This window comes from Sus scrofa, chromosome Y, assembly GCF_054392235.1.
Source record: "Sus scrofa isolate SSC_HxYL_T2T_F1_AM1 chromosome Y, Sscrofa_HxYL_maternal_Yorkshire_Landrace_v2.0, whole genome shotgun sequence".
Taxonomy (NCBI): Eukaryota; Metazoa; Chordata; class Mammalia; order Artiodactyla; family Suidae; genus Sus; species Sus scrofa.
This window is the reverse complement of record NC_139402.1, coordinates 5,612,536-5,628,188: the sequence shown is the minus strand read 5'-3', so window position 1 is coordinate 5,628,188 and position 15,653 is coordinate 5,612,536.

The window sequence follows — 15,653 nt, the reverse complement described above, 5'->3', positions numbered from 1 at the left end:
TTTTTAATGTAATATGTGATGACCTGGATTCAATCTCTGGCTTTGCTCAGTGGGTGAAGGATCTGGCATTGCTGTGAGCTGTGGTGTATGTTGCAGACACAGTTCTGGATACCACATTGCTCCAGCTGTGGTGTAGGCCTGCAGCTGGAGCGCTGATTGGAACCCTAGCCATGAGTGCAGCCCCCCGAAAAAAGTCACAGACAAAATCTCAATACTTTTGTGAAATCAACAGATGTCTGTCACTTGAAAAGCAACAGAAAAGGGATCTTCAGCCTCCATCTTTGTTGGTTGGCCACTTCCATTCACACTTGCAAGGACTAAAAATATTATATATATATTTTTGTCTTTTTTTTGTTGTTGTTTTGTTGTTGTTGTTGTTGTTGTTGCTGCTATTTCTTGGGCCACTCCCGCGGCATATGGAGGTTCCCAGGCTAGGGGTTGAATCGGAGCTGTAGCCACCGGCCTACGCCAGAGCCACAGCAATGCAGGATCCGAGCTGCGTCTGCAACCTACACCACAGCTCACGGCAACGCCGGATCCTTAACCCACTGAGCAAGGGCAGGGACCGAACCCGCAACCTCATGGTTCCTAGTCAGATTCGTTAACCACTGCGCCACGACGGGAACTCCTAAAAATGTTATATTTTTGTGGTGGTTGTTCTCTCTTCTTTGGGTCCCCCATGCATTTTTTTTTCTCTCCTTTTCCCACTGACTTCTCTGTCTATTGTCCTCTATATTCTTCTGTTGGAAAATATATGATGGGGTTTTCATGTCACCAAATATCTCAGGGTTTTTTTTTTCTTGTAGCTGCCTGATTGAGCAAATTTGGAGCAGGGGCACCCAAAGGTCCCAACAAACACCTCTTGGCTTCCTGTCACCTCCACTTCCATGTCTCCTTATATAACCTACTTCTTCCAGGTTGTACTCTTGGAGTCCTACCAACATGTGTTCCTTGGGAATGAATCCTAAGATCATCCCATGTTTGGAAGACCTTTCCAACTGCCAATCAAGGGGGAGCTAAGCAGTAATTACTTTCAGATGATGGCACAGGTTGGGTTTGGTTCTTAGTAATCCTGTTATAAATAAAGGAAGTCGCTAGAACTTTAATTCCGTATCTTTCGTTAAGGTTTAAGATCAAAATGCAGGTGATAGTATGATAAAACGGGGACACTCCTACCGAAATGTTATTCTCAAAACCTCCACAAAACAATGCTAAGCTATCCTGTGTCCCTCTTCCAGGTTCTTCCTTGTTCAATTTATCCAGGTTACTGTAACTATGATGCCTCTCTCTCCTCAGTGTTAAATTTCTGACGTCTTTACCTGTTTTCCCTGTGATCATGGTTTGACATCTTAAGTTTCACAATTCCCATCTCTCCATCGTGCAAGGAAGCTTTTGACCCTGGTCACCGGACCCATCCTGTTCCCTCAAGGATTCCCAACTAAGGTTCCAAAGTACTGATAATCTCAGTTGAGCTAATTAAGCACAAGCCCCCTGTTTGAGATCTGATCCTGGTGAAATTCTCTCCAAGTGTGTGTCAAATGACAGCATGCTCAGTGATTCCCAGAGAAAGTTACTGACACTGGTGGTTCTGATGGAGTGGATATAGTGTTGTGTGTGGAAGTAATTTCTAACAGGTGACCTCAGGAGATGCCATTGCTTCTGGTCTCAGCCCACACTTGTAAGTAGTGAGGCTTCAGAGCTGTCTTCCCAAAGCCTGCCCTGTTTGCAGCATCTCCTCAGTTTTGATTCCTGATGTAGCATTCTCTGTTCTTAAACTAGAGTTTTGGTTTGAGCAGATCTAAGAAGGCTTTGTACAACTTCTTGTTGGGGAGTGGTTCACAGTGAGGCATCACCGTCCCTCCCAGGCACATGAATGGTGACAGTTTTTGTTGTCCTCATGGGAAAAGTGGGTGTTGACACCTTCCATCTAGGAGATAGAGATAAAGCGTGCTGCTAAACATCCTACTATGTGCAGGGAGACTCTCCCAAGAGAGAGTTATCCACCAACGTGCCAACCAGGGGGCAGTTGAGAAATCCTGATTCTTATGTGTTCATATACTTCTCTCACACGGAGTGAAGCATCCATCCTTACAGGAACCTGCAAATTTCCAAAGAGTAGGAAGCCCCCATGTCCTCTCCCCTTTCCCCTTTATGTTCATTTTTCTCATTTCATAAGTAGTCTTTATTCATTAAAGAGTAACTTCTTCAACGTCATTTTCTTCGAACTTTGGTATTAGCTGCATCCCAGTGCAGAGCAGGTTAATAAATGAACCAGGGAGGTCCTTTGTCCTTGAGGCTGGGGTGCCATGGACCAGGTGTGTTTAGAAGGGAATAAAGAGCCTTGTGGCACCCCCCACCCTCCAACTAGTTGTACCTGAAATTCCCAAAGAAAGGGAAAGATAACCATGGTGGGTTCAGTAACACAGGGTAGGATGTTTAAAGGTAGACCTAGAAACCGACTTACAGAGAACAGGGATTCCTCTATGTAATAAGTCCCCAGCTTGGACACTTCAGAGCTTCCAAGGGTGCCTCATTAGGCTGACTCAGGAAAGGATGGCCATTTTTCCATTAAATGTCAGGGGAGTTGGAAAGACTAAGAGGTGACAGACCAAGGAAAGACCAGGTAAACACTCAGTGTGAGTCGAGGAAGGGCTATCTCTACATTTTCTCCCATTTTCATGCTAGAAGGCTTCACCCTTTGGAGCTTCCTTTAAGATCATGTCTAGCACCAAGGTCTTCTCTAGCTTACTTAGGCAGAGAGGAAAAGAGTGCTATTACAAGAAAAAAAAAACTTAACATATTCCACAACCTTCCTAATACTTCTGGAAACTTGTAGTCCTGCAGGTAAATCTACAGGGCTTAATATCCTACCAATGTCAGGGAAAGCAGTTTCCAGAAATATACAGGTCCTTGTCCCTTGGGACTGTTTTCTCCTGGTGTTCTGTTCCTGCATGAGTATTTATCAGTGCGTGTATGCTTGTTCTTTGTCTTAATTTCAGAGTGTGTGTTTGTTTTACTCCATGGTGGACACTTAATTCCTGTGTGCATATTTCAGACAGTTAGACTCTGCACATTAAAATATCCAATGTGAAGAAGAGGGACTCCCAGATCAGCATTTTCCGGGGTTCAGATGCACTGAGAGAACTCTCAGTGTTCTGCAGAAAGACTGGATTTTCCTTCACTTTATAGGAACTTGGTAGGATGTATATAATGTAGTCCAGTAACCTAGAAACTTTTATCCATATATGCCTTATAAACTTTTATCCACATATGCTCAGTAAGATTCCTCTTGTCTGGTGTTTCGTCTGTGTTCAGAAAATACTGATTTAGTGCCATAATTTCCTAAACCTTGTAAGTCAGACTCTGTTCCTCATCCAGGGGGATGCCTTCCAATGAAAGGGGACAAAGGAAAAGCCAGTGAAGCCACAATCAGTCGCAGATAACCTGTTCATAAGTGGTAGGGTGGAAAACCAGGCAAGGTAAGAACCAGCAGAGTGTGTGTGATCCATTTCAGAAGGAGACACAGTTTCCAAAAAGGACGGTTTCAAGTGAAGCTCCGATGGTTGTTGGAAGGTGATTTAAGTGTGTTATGCTGGGAAATGACAAGAGGAAGTACAAAGATTTTTTAAAAGGTTATTTTGGTGTTAACTGTCAACACTCCAAAGCTGTCTTCACTTGGAGAAGGCAATTCCCTGCCCAGAAATTATGCAGGGATTGAGGCATAGAAGCATTCCCTGGTTTGGTGTTTTTAATGTTGAAATATTTCTTTTTTCTTTTTTTTTTTTTTTTTTTTTTTTTTTTTTGTCTTTTTGCCTTTTCTAGGGCCGCTCCTGTGGCATATGGAGGTTCCCAGGCTAGGGGTCTAATCAGAGCTGTAGCCGCCGGCCTACGCCAGAGCCACAGCAAGGCGGGATCCGAGCCGCGTCTGTGACCTACACCACAGCTCATGGCAATGCCGGATCCTTAACCCACTGAGCAAGGGCAGGGACCGAACCTGCAACCTCATGGTTCCTAGTCAGATTCGTTAACCACTGCGCCACGATGGGAACTCCGAAATATTTCAAAATAAGTTTAACAGTCTAGAAGGTCTGACACATTCATTGTGGAAGAGGTAGTAAATTTATAATTTGGATCTCTACGCTATGAATCAGTATGTGAATACTCTCTAAAAGATTACTATTGGAAAAAGAGCAGAAATTGGGGCTTCAGGTTATGCTGGTCTCAGGAAATGCATAGAACAGACTTTCTTCTCTCTCCTTCTGAAAACTTTGAGGGAGTGCAGTGCTTTTTCCTTCTTATATATTGGAGAAGTTTCTGTAGTAAAATCTTCTGGACCTGCATGTTCTTAATGGAAAGTTTGGTGATGACAGATTCCATTTCTTTAATCAAAAAAAAGGAATATTTAAATTTTCTGTTTCATCTTATGTCAGTGTTGCAAGAAACGTGTCTGTTTCATAGAAAACGTTTGGTGGAAGTAACTTTGTTTCTAGTTTTTTCTTACATATCTATTCTATTCATTTCTCTAGCATTTCTGGTGAAAACCCTCTTTTCCTTGATTAATGTTGGTGATATATCACAAAACCCATACTAACAACATTGTGATGCTTTTGATTCAGCCAGGTCCTCCTTTTCAATGTTTTCTTAAAAATTTATTTCATTTTTATTTACCAAATACAATTTTTCCTACTGTACAGCATGGTAACCCATTTACACATACATGTATACATTCTTTTTTCTCACATGCTTATGCTCCATCACAAGTCACTAGACATAGTTCCCAGTGCTACACAGCAGGATCTCCTCGCTTATCCACTCCAAAGGCAATAGTTTACACCTATTAACCCTAAGTTCCCAGTCCATCCCACTGCCTCCCCCCCCGCCCCAAGCAACCACAAGTCTATTCTTCAAGTCCATGATTTTCTTTTCTGTGGAAAGTTTCCTTTGTGCCATATATTAGATTCCAGATATAAGTAATATCATATGGTATTTGTTTTTCTCTTGCTGTCTTACTTCACTCCGGATGAGAGTCTCTAGTTCCATTCATGTTGCTGCCAATGGCATTATTTTGTCCTTTTTTATGGCTGAGTAGTATTTCATTGTGTGTATATACCACATCTGCCGAATCCAGTCATCTGTCAATGGACATTTTAGTTGAATCCAAGTTTTGGCTATTGTGAATAGTGGTGCAATGAACATGTGGGTGCATGTGTCTTTTTTAAAGAAAATTTTGTCTGGATATATGCCCAAGAGTGGGAATGCTTGGTCATACGGCCGTTTTATGTGTAGTTTTCTAAGGTACCTCCATAGTGTTCTCCATAGTGGTTGTACCAGCTTACATTCCCACCAACAGTGCAGGAGGGTTCCCTTTTCCCCACAACCCCTCCAGCATTTGTTACTTGTGAACTTATTAATGATGGCCATTCTGACTGGTGTGAGGTGGTATCTCATGGTAGTTTTGATTTGCATTTCTCTAATAATCAGGGATGTTGAGCATGGTTTCATGTGCTTGCTGGCCATCGGTACATCTTCCTTGAAAAAATGTCTATTCGGGTCTTTTGCCCATTTTTCCATTGGTTGATTGGCTTTTCGCTGTTGGGATGCATAAGTTGCTTGTATATTCTAGAGATTAGGCCCTTGTCAGTTGCATCATTTGAAACTATTTTCTCCCATTCTGGAAGTTGTCTTTTTCATTTCTTTGTGGTTTCCTTTGCTGTGCAAAACTTGTGAGTTTGATTAGGTACCATTGGTTTGTTTTTGCTTTTATTTCTATTTCTTTGGGAGACTGACCTGAGAAAATATTCATGAGGTTGATGTCAGAGAATGTTTTGCCTATATTCTCTTCCAGGATTTTGATGGTGTCTTGTCTTATATTTAAGTCTTTCAGCCATTTTGAGTTTATTTTTGTGCATGGTGTGTTCTAGTTGCACTGATTTGCATGTAGCTATTCAGGTTTCCCAGCAATCCTTGTTGAAAAGACTGTCTTTTTCCCATTTTATGTTCTTGCCTCCTTTGTCAAAGATTAATTGACCGAAAGTGTCTGGGTTTATTTCTGGGTTCTCTATTCTGTTCCATTGGTCTGTATGTCTGTTTTGGCACCAATACCACCTGTCTTGGTAATTGTGGCTTTGTAATATTGCCTGAAGTCTGGAAGAGTTATGCCTCCTGGGTGTTTTTTTTCTTCTTCTGAATTGCTTTGGAAAATCTTGGTCTTTTGTGGTTCCATATAATTTTTTGGATTGTTCTTGTTCTGGGAAAAACATCATGGGTAATTTGATAGGGATTTCATTGAATCTGTAGATTTCTTTGTGTAGTATGGCCATTTTTACAATATTAATTTTTCTGACCCATGAACATGGAATATCTTTCCATTTCTTTTACCTCTTCTTTAATTTCCTTGATGAATGTTTTGTACTTCTTGGCATCTAAGTCCTTTACTTCCTTGGTCAGCTGATTTCACAGGTATTTGATTTTTTTGTGGTGCAATTTTAAAAGGTATTGTATTTTTGTAATCCTTTTCTCATAATTGTTAGTATAGAGAAATGTGACTGATTTCTGAATGCTAGTCCTATATCCTGCTCCTTTGTTGAATTTGATCAGTGCAAGTAGTTTTTGGGTTGAGTCCTTAGGGTTTTCTATAGTTTAGAAAATTATATAGCAATATACAGTATATATACTACTATATAGTATCATGTCATCTGCATACAGTGACAGTTTTAACTCTTCTCTTCCAATTTGGATGTCTTTTGTTTCTTTTTGTTTGTCTGATTGCTGTGGCTAGGACTTCCAGTACTATGTTGAATAACAGTGGTGAGAGTGGGCATCCTTGTCTTTTTCCAGATTTGCATGGGAAAACCTTCAGCTTTTCTCCACTGAGTGTTATATTTGCTGTGGGTTTGACATAAATGGCTTTGATGATGTTAAGGAATCTTCCTTCTCCTCCCACTTGGGTAAGAGTTTTGCTCATGAACGGATGTTGGACTTTGTCAGAAGCTTTGTCTGCATCCATTGAAAGGATCATGTGATTTTTGACTTGACTTTAGTTAATGCGGTGTATGTCATTGATTGTTTTGTGTATGTTGAACCATCCTTGTGGACCTGGGATGAATCCCTCCTGGTAGTGGTGTACGATCTTTTTGATATGTTTGGATTCGGTTGGCTAAAAGTTTGTTGAGAATTTTTGCATTCATATTCATCAAGGGTATTGGCCAATAGTTTTCTTTTTTGGTGGTATCTTTGTCTGGTTTTGGAATTAGGGTGATGGTGGCATCATAGAATGTCTTTTGGAGTGTTTCTTCTTCAGACTTTTGAAAAAGTTTAAGGAGGATGGGTATAATTTCCTTTTTGTATGTTTGGTAGAATTCACCTGTGAAGCTATCTGGTCCTGGACTTTTATGTGTAGGGAGTGTTTTTATGACATATTCAATTTCATTTCTAGTGATCAGTCTCTTCAGTTGATCTCTTTTCTTCTTTATTCAGTTTTGGCAGGCTGAAAATCAATAGAAAGTTGTCCATTTCTTCTAGGTTGTCTAATGTTTTAGCATATAATTGTTCACAATGTTATCTTATGGTTTTTGGCATTTCTGTATTATCAGCTGTGACTTCTCCTTTTTTCATTTCTTATTTTATTTTTTTTTTCTGTCCTCTCCTTGGTGAGTCTAGCCAGAGGTGTGTCTGTTTTGTTTACCTTTTCAAAGAACGAGCTCTTGGTTTGATTGATTTCTTATCTCTATTTTATTTATTTCCTCTTTGATCTTTATGATTTCCTTCCTTCTTCTGACTTCATGTTTTGTTTGTTTTTTTTATTTCTAATTCATTTAGGTGGTGGGTTAAGTCTATTTGAGATTTTTTCTTCTATTTTTTATTCATCAATGAATTTATTACGTTTATAGTTGTACAATGATCATCACAATCCAGTTTTATAGCATTTCCATCCCACAACCCCAGTGCATCCCCCACCCCCCAAAATGTCTCCTTTGGAAACCATCAGTTTTTCAAAGTCTGTGAGTCAGTATCTGTTCTGCAAAGAAGTTCATTCTGTCCTTTGTTCAGATTCCACATGTCAGTGAAAGCATTTGATTTTGGTGTCTCATTGTCTGACTGACTTCACTTAGCATGATAATTTCTAGGTCCATCCATGTTGCTAAAAATGTTATTTCATTCCTTTTAATAGCTGAGTAATATTCCGTTGTGTATATGTACCACCTCCTCTTTAACCACTCCTCTGTTGATGGACATTTAGGTTGTTTCCACGTCTTGGCTATTGCAAATAATGTTGCAGTGAACATTGGAGAGTACATGTGTCTTTTCAAGTCATGGTTTTCTTTGGAGAGATGACCAGAAGTGGGATTGCTGGATCAAATGGGAGTTCTATTTGAGTTTTCTGAGGAATCTCCATACTGCTTTCCACAGTGGTTGCACCAATTTACAATCTCACCAACAGTGTAGTAGGGTTCCTTTTTCTCCACACCCTCTCCAGCACTTATTGTTTGTAGACTTTTTGATGGTTTTCATTCTGTCTGGTGTAAGGTGGTACCTCATAGTGGTTTTGATTTGCATTTCTCTAATAATGAGTGATGTTGAACATCTTTTCATTTGTTTTTGGCCATCTGTATGCCTTCTTTGGAGAATTGTCTGTTTAGATCTTCTGCCCAATTTTTGATGGGGTTGTTTTTTGGTATTGAGTAGTAGGAGGTATTTATAAATTTTGGAGATTAATCCCTTCCAAGCACCATTTATTGAACAGGCTGTCTTTTCTACATCGTATATTCTTGCCTCCTTTGTCATAGATGATTTGGCTGTAGGTGTGTGGGTTTAATTCTGGGCTTTCTATCCTGTTCCATTGATCTATATTTCTGTCTTTGTGCCACTACCATATGGTTTTGATGATTGTTGTTTTGCAGTATAGTCTGGAGTCCAGGAGCCTTATTCTTCCAGCTCCATTTTTCTTTTTCAGGGTGTCTTTGGCTGTTTTGGGTCTTTTGTGCTTCCAAACTTTAAAATATTTTGTTCGAGTTCTGTGAAAAATGTCCTTGGTAATTTGATGGGGATTTCATTGAATCTGTAGATTGCCTTGGGTAGTATAGTCATTTTGATAATATTGACTCTTCCAATCCAAGAGCATGGTATGTCTTTCCATGTATTTGTGTCATTTTTGAAGGTATATATACAGTAAAGATACAAAATCATCCATGCACAATTATCCGACCAAAATCAGAAATTGTGAGAAGAGGAGGGTACAAATGCAGAACACTGGAGATGCACTTGCAATTAAGAGACCAACAACTTAAAAAAATCTCATATATATATATATATATATATATATATATATAGACTCATATCAAAACTTCAGAATAACTGCAAACCAAAAATCTACAGGTGATACACAAATAAGAAAAATCAACTCAAATACAACACTAAAGATAGTCATCAAACCACAGGAGGAGAGAACAAGAGAAAAAGGAAAGAAAAAAGAGCAACAAAAACAAATCCAAATCAGTTAATAAAATGGCAATAAGAATATACATATCAATAAGTACCTTAAATGTTAATGGAATAAATGCCCCAACCAAAAACATAGACTGGCTGAATGGATACAAAAACAAGACCCATATACATGCTGTCTTCAAGAGGCCCATTTCACTTCTAAGGATGCATACAAATTGAAAGTGAGAGGATGGAAGAAGATATTCCGTGGCAACAGGAATCAAAGGAAAGCTGGAGTAGCAATACTCGTGTCAGACAAAATGGACTTTAAAATGAAGAATGTTTCATTATAAGCTTCAAGCACTCTTTGCCTTTATAAAAGTATGTGCATGTATAACTTTAATAAAAAATATAATTTTGGAAAAAAAATAAAATGAAGAATGTTTCATGGGATAAGGAAGGTCACTACCTAATGATCAAAGGATTAATCCAAGAAGAAGATATAAACGTTTTAAATATCTACAGACCCAACCTAGGTTCACCATAATATATGAATTTTTTTTTCTTTTTTGAGGAAGGCTTGTATTGTTACGAATTTCCCTCTGAGCACTGCTTTTGTGGCATCCCATAGATTCTGAGTCATTGTGTCTTCATTAGTATTTTTCTTGAGGTGTTTTTTAAATATTCTCCTTGATTTCCTCATTAACCCATGTTTGTTTTTTTTTTTTTTTTTTTTTTTTTTAGTAGAATGTAGTTTAGTCTCCAAGTAGACAGGTTTTTTTTTTTTTTCTCATTTCTTTTCCTGTGGTTGATTTCTAGTTTCATGTCATGTGGTCAGAGAAGATAATTGAAATAATTTCTACACTCTTAAATTTGTTGAGCTTAGCTTTGTGCCCCAGGATGTGATCAATTCTTGAGAATGTTCCATGTGTACTTGAGAAGAATGTATAATTTGATTTTTTTTGGATGCAATGTCCTGTAAATGTTAAGTCTAACTTTTCTATTGTGTCCTTAGGATCTCTGTTGCTCTATTGATTTTCTGTCTAGAGAATCTGTGCATTGATGTGAGTGGGGTGTTAAAATCTTACTCTGATTGTATTCCCATCGATTTCTCCTTTTATGTCTGTTAGTATTTGTTGGAGATATCTGAGTGCTCTTATATTAGGGGCATATATATTGACAATTGTACTATCTTCTTCTTGAATGGATCCTTTCACCATTAAATAGTGTCCTTCTTTGTCTTTCTTTATGGCCTTCATTTTAAAGTCTATTTTGTGTGATATGAGTATTGCAACTCCTGCTTTCCTTTCTTGTCCATTGACGTGAAATATCTTTTCCCATCCCCTCACTTTCAATCTATATGTGTCCTTTGCCCTAAAATGAGTTTCCTGTTGGCAGCTGATTGAAGCTTTTTACTTTTGTATCCAATCTGCCACTGTGTGTCTTTTGATTGGAGCATTCAGTCCATCAACATTTAAGGTGATTATTGATAGATGTTTATTTATTTCCATTTTAAACCTTATTTTCCAGTTGGTTCTATGTTTCTTTTTTGTTCTTTTCTTTTTTGGTTGGATGGTTCCATTTATTTTATTCAAGTACTTTTCTTTTTAGTTTTGTGAATGTAATGTTTGGTTTTGGTTTGTGGTTGCCATGTTTTTTAAGTATGTTGACCCTTTCCTATATATGCTTGCTTTAGCCTGATAGTCATATATGCTCAAACACATCATTAAAATAAAAAAAGAATCTATATTTTCTTACTTTCCTTCCCCACATTGTATGATTTTTATGTCTCTTTTTTTCCCCCAACATCTTTATGTTTAGATCTGTGTGCTGGCTTATTTAAGTGACTGCTTTCCAATTGTGGTTTTCTCCATCCTAATTCTTCTGTTTTCCTTTTTCTTTTTTAATTTAGAGAAGCCCTTTCAGTATATATTTTAGAATGGGTTTTATTTTGCTGTACTCTTTTAGCTTTTGTTTGTTGGGAAAATTCTTTATTTCCTCTTCTATTTTAAGTGATATTCTTGCTGGATAGAGTATTCTAGATTGCCATTTTTTCCTTTCAGCACTTTAAATATATATTGCCACTCCCTTCTGTCCTGGATTGTTTCTGTAGAGAAATCAGCTGATAGCCTTATGGGTGTCCCCTTATAATTAATGTTTGCTTTTCTCTTGCTGCCTTTAGAATCATCTCTTTACCTATAGCTTTCCATTTTTATTACAATATATCTTGGTGTGGTCCTGTTTGGGTTCAACTTTTTCAGCCCTCTGTACTTCCTGTATCTTGATATCAGTATCCTTTAGATTTGGAAAGTTTTCGGCCATAACTTCTTCAAATATATTCAATCCCCCCCCTTTTTTCCTTCTAAAATTCCTATTATGTATAGATTGGCCCACTTTATATTATCCTATAGGTCTCTTAATTGCTTTCATGTTTTTTTTTTTCCTTTGGTTTTCTGTCTGCTGTCCTGATTGGGTGATTTCCATTATTCTATCTTCCCAGTCACTGGTTAGTTCCTCTGCATTATTCATTTTGGTCTTTATGGCCTTTAGCTCAGTTTGTATCTCTGCAAATGAATTTTCTTGTTTTTCTTCACTTTTCCTTATATTTTCTAGTTCCTTTCTGAGGGAATCTGCCTTACTGTTCATATCCCCTCTTAAATCCTTCAGTATCTTTGCTATCTCCCTTTTGAACTCCAAGTCTGTCAGAGTGCAGAGATCTGTTTCATAGCTGCCTGCTTTAGATGAATTCTCCTGTTGCTTTAACTGGGAATGGTTTCTGAGCTTCTTCATCCAGCTTATGTTGTTTTTCTGTGAGTTTTTGGAAGCCAAACTGTAGTCTTATAAGGTTACTTCTCTGCAAGAATAGCCCATGTATTTTTGGGGGGTTACTATTTGTTTTTGGTGTGGGAGTTTGAATATTTGCTCTCTCTTTCTTCGGTTTGAGCAGCCTGTTATTCTCACAATGTTCAGTGTGTTTTCAGGGTGAAGGAGGCAATGGGTAGGGCCAGCAGTGGGTGGTTGGTCTTTGGTCTCTCAATAGCAGCCAGGACCTGCAGGAAGCTGGCACAGGCTGCTCCTAGTTTCAGGGCCCCGGGAAGTGGTAATAAGCTCTAGGCAGACCTACAAGTTTACCAGAGCCTTTGGTAGAAGCAGCAGCAGGCTGTTCGAGTTCCCAGGGGATTGAGAGCAGCAAAAGCTTGTGTTTGATTGCAGTGCCCTCCTGTGAGGCGACTGGAACCACAGGTTGTGCCTGTTCAGGGAACCCTTGTGGGAGTGGGCCATGACCATCTCTAGATGGAATGATAACTGGTGGTTTTCCCCTACCGTAGACCATGCATGAAGCAACCTATCTCACTTAGCCCACATAGGAGGTGCTGTGGAGGCTGCTCCTGGTTTCAGGATCCTGGGAAGTGACAGAGATCAGGCCTGTGGGTCCGGCCCAGAACGTTTGGCAGTGGCAGCAGCAGGGTGGGTGTTTTCCCAGGGGTGCAAGAGCACCAACAGGTGGTGTTCGGTCACAATACCCTCCTCTTGAATGGGGCTACAAATGGTGTCTGTTCACAGACCCCTATTGGTATCGAGCCACTCTTACCTCTGGAGCCAGAGGTAACTCTGGTGGTTTGCCCCCACTTCCTGTAGACCATGCCAGAAACACCTCATCCTGCTTAGCCCCCACAGGAGGTGCTGCACAAGCTGCTCCTAGTTGTAGGTTCCTGGGAAAGGACAGTGATCAAGCATCTGGGCACTGCCTAGAGCACTTGGCAGTGGCACCAGTAGGTGAGTGTGCTCCTCGGGGAGTGAGAGCAACACCAGGTATGTTCCGTAACAATGTCCTTCTCTGTGGTGCCCTCTGAGGTGGCAGGAGTTGCAAGCAATTTTTTTTCAGGTATCCCCAGTGGTGCTCAGCCATGCCTATCTTTGGAATCAGGGATAACTTGCAGTTTGCCTCTGCCACCTGCAGACCACCCAAGAAGTACGCTGTCCCACTTAGCCCATGAAGGAGGTGATGTATCAGCTGCTCCTAGTTGTGGAGTCTTGGGAAGGGACAGTGACCAATGACACACCACTCAGAGTGTTGGCTGTGGCAGCTGCAGGGCGGGTGTGTTCCCAGGGGAGTGAGAGCAACAGTGTATGGTGCTTGTTTGCACTGCCCTCTTTTTTTCTTTTTGCCAACCCCTGAGGTGACTGGGGTCACAGGTGGAACCCACTCAAGGCCCCAAGTGGTGGCAGGCCTCAGTCTGTCCCAGCCACCTGTAGGTCATGCAAGAGGGACCACATCGCAGGTAGCCCCCTGATGCCCTTATCCCCCAGAAGAGGTGCCTGGACACCTATAGCCTGCACAGGGAGTGCGCAATCTCCCCTAAATGTGCGAGAGGCTTTTCGCCCCTCGTAGCATGCATCAGAGCCGCCCCACCCTCTGAGAGCCCGCAGTCATGTGCCTGCATGCGCTACAGTGTAGGGAGTTTCCTATGGCACCTGCCCCTCCTCCTCTTGCCCTTCCCAACAGTGGCGCCTTGCCTCTCCTGTGCATCCAGACCTTCTCCCCTGTTCCCTCTGCTGTTGCGTTTCCCTCCTCAGCCCATGGCGTTATGCTCCCCTGCCCATGGCATGCTGCTCCTTAGCCCCTCAGGCTGTGCCCACACAGCCAGCCCCAGTCCTCTCTCCCAGACTGACCTCTGGAGCCTGAGTCTCAGCACCCAGCCCCCTCCTGAGCATCTCAGGCTGTGGTGTCTGGGCCAGTGGTTCAGATGAACTGTGTGGCTCTCACTCTGCTTTGCTGTTCTCAGTCCAGCTACTGTGCTTTTCTCAGAGACTTTGAGGTCCTGCCAGCTAGGCCAATCTTCCCATCATTTAGGTGGCTTCCCAGGAGGTAAGCCACTCTCACTCCTCTCTCACTCCTCCCTCTTGGGAATGCTAATCCTATCCTGATTCCTTTTCTCTCTCTTTGTTTCTTTTGTTGTACCCAGTTATGTCAAGAGTTTCTTGCCCTTTTTGGAGGTTTAAGTTCATCTGCCAGCATCCAGTTAATGTTCTGTATAAGCTGTTTTACATGTGTATGGTTTTTTTTTTTTTTGATGTGTTTGTGGGAGAAGGTGAACACGACCTCTTACTCCTCCACCACCTTGCTCCACCTCCCCTCCACGTTCCTAAAGAAGTTCACCCCTTCACTCTGTATTCAATTGCTCATGTGTATATCCATGGACTCAATCCAAAATTTCCACACACACTGTATAGACCAGAGTCAGAACTCTAGAGGCAGACATTCTTTTCTACAAAGTGGGGGATTTTAAATATTGTCCACGATATCTCCAATACTTCCAACTCAGGCCATAATAACATTCCTTATTGATGCCTTTTACAGCAGACAGCTGTAGCCTATTTGGAGGCCATGTCTATGTAGGATCTAAAATGTTACTTCTGATAAAAGTCACTTAGGTTGAGTGTTTTTTTTTCCCAAGGATTTGGAACCCTTGCACAGAACATCAGCTGAATTATGGCAGAAGACCTTAAACCTCCAGAAAGGGCAAGAAACTCTTGATATATCTGGGTAGAATAAAAGAAACAGAGAGAGAGAGAGAGAGAGAGAGAGAAAAGGAATCAGGATGGGGCTAGCATTCCAGAGGGAGGAGTGAAGGAGAAAAGGAACCCACCTCCTGGGAAGCCACCTAACTGCTGGGAAGATTGGCCTAGTCAGCAGGACCTCAAAGACAGCTATAGCCCATTTGGAGGCCATGTCTCTGGAGTGTCTAAAACATTAATTCTGATAAAAGTCACTTAGGTTGAGTTTTTTCCCCAAGGGTTTTGTCGAGCCTTTGGAATAAGGTTTGCATCTAGGGTACTGAGACACTTTGGTTGTAAAACCTTGAATGTCAAGCTGAGTTGAAGCATGTGCTCACCCAGTTACAGTGGGAAAGGTCATTCATTGGAAATACTAGTGTCCACTGGCTTTTGAGACCTAAGAGGAGAGAGCACCATGTGTAGACGTTGTGAGCTGTGTTTGCAGTCGCCACTTCCTATATAAGCTCTGAGTCAAACTGTTCCTCCAAGCTCTACGTTGATGTCACAATACTGTGGATCGATCCTGTCTCGTTGCTGCCCCATCTTTGCTTCCTAGTGATCAGGGCGTTGAGCAAGAGTGTTCTGCAGTGCAGTTTCAGGAGGTTGGTTGCTGTCAGAATAAATGTTTCTTCCTCTTATGGCCCATGGCATCTTACACTTTCTCTCTCTGA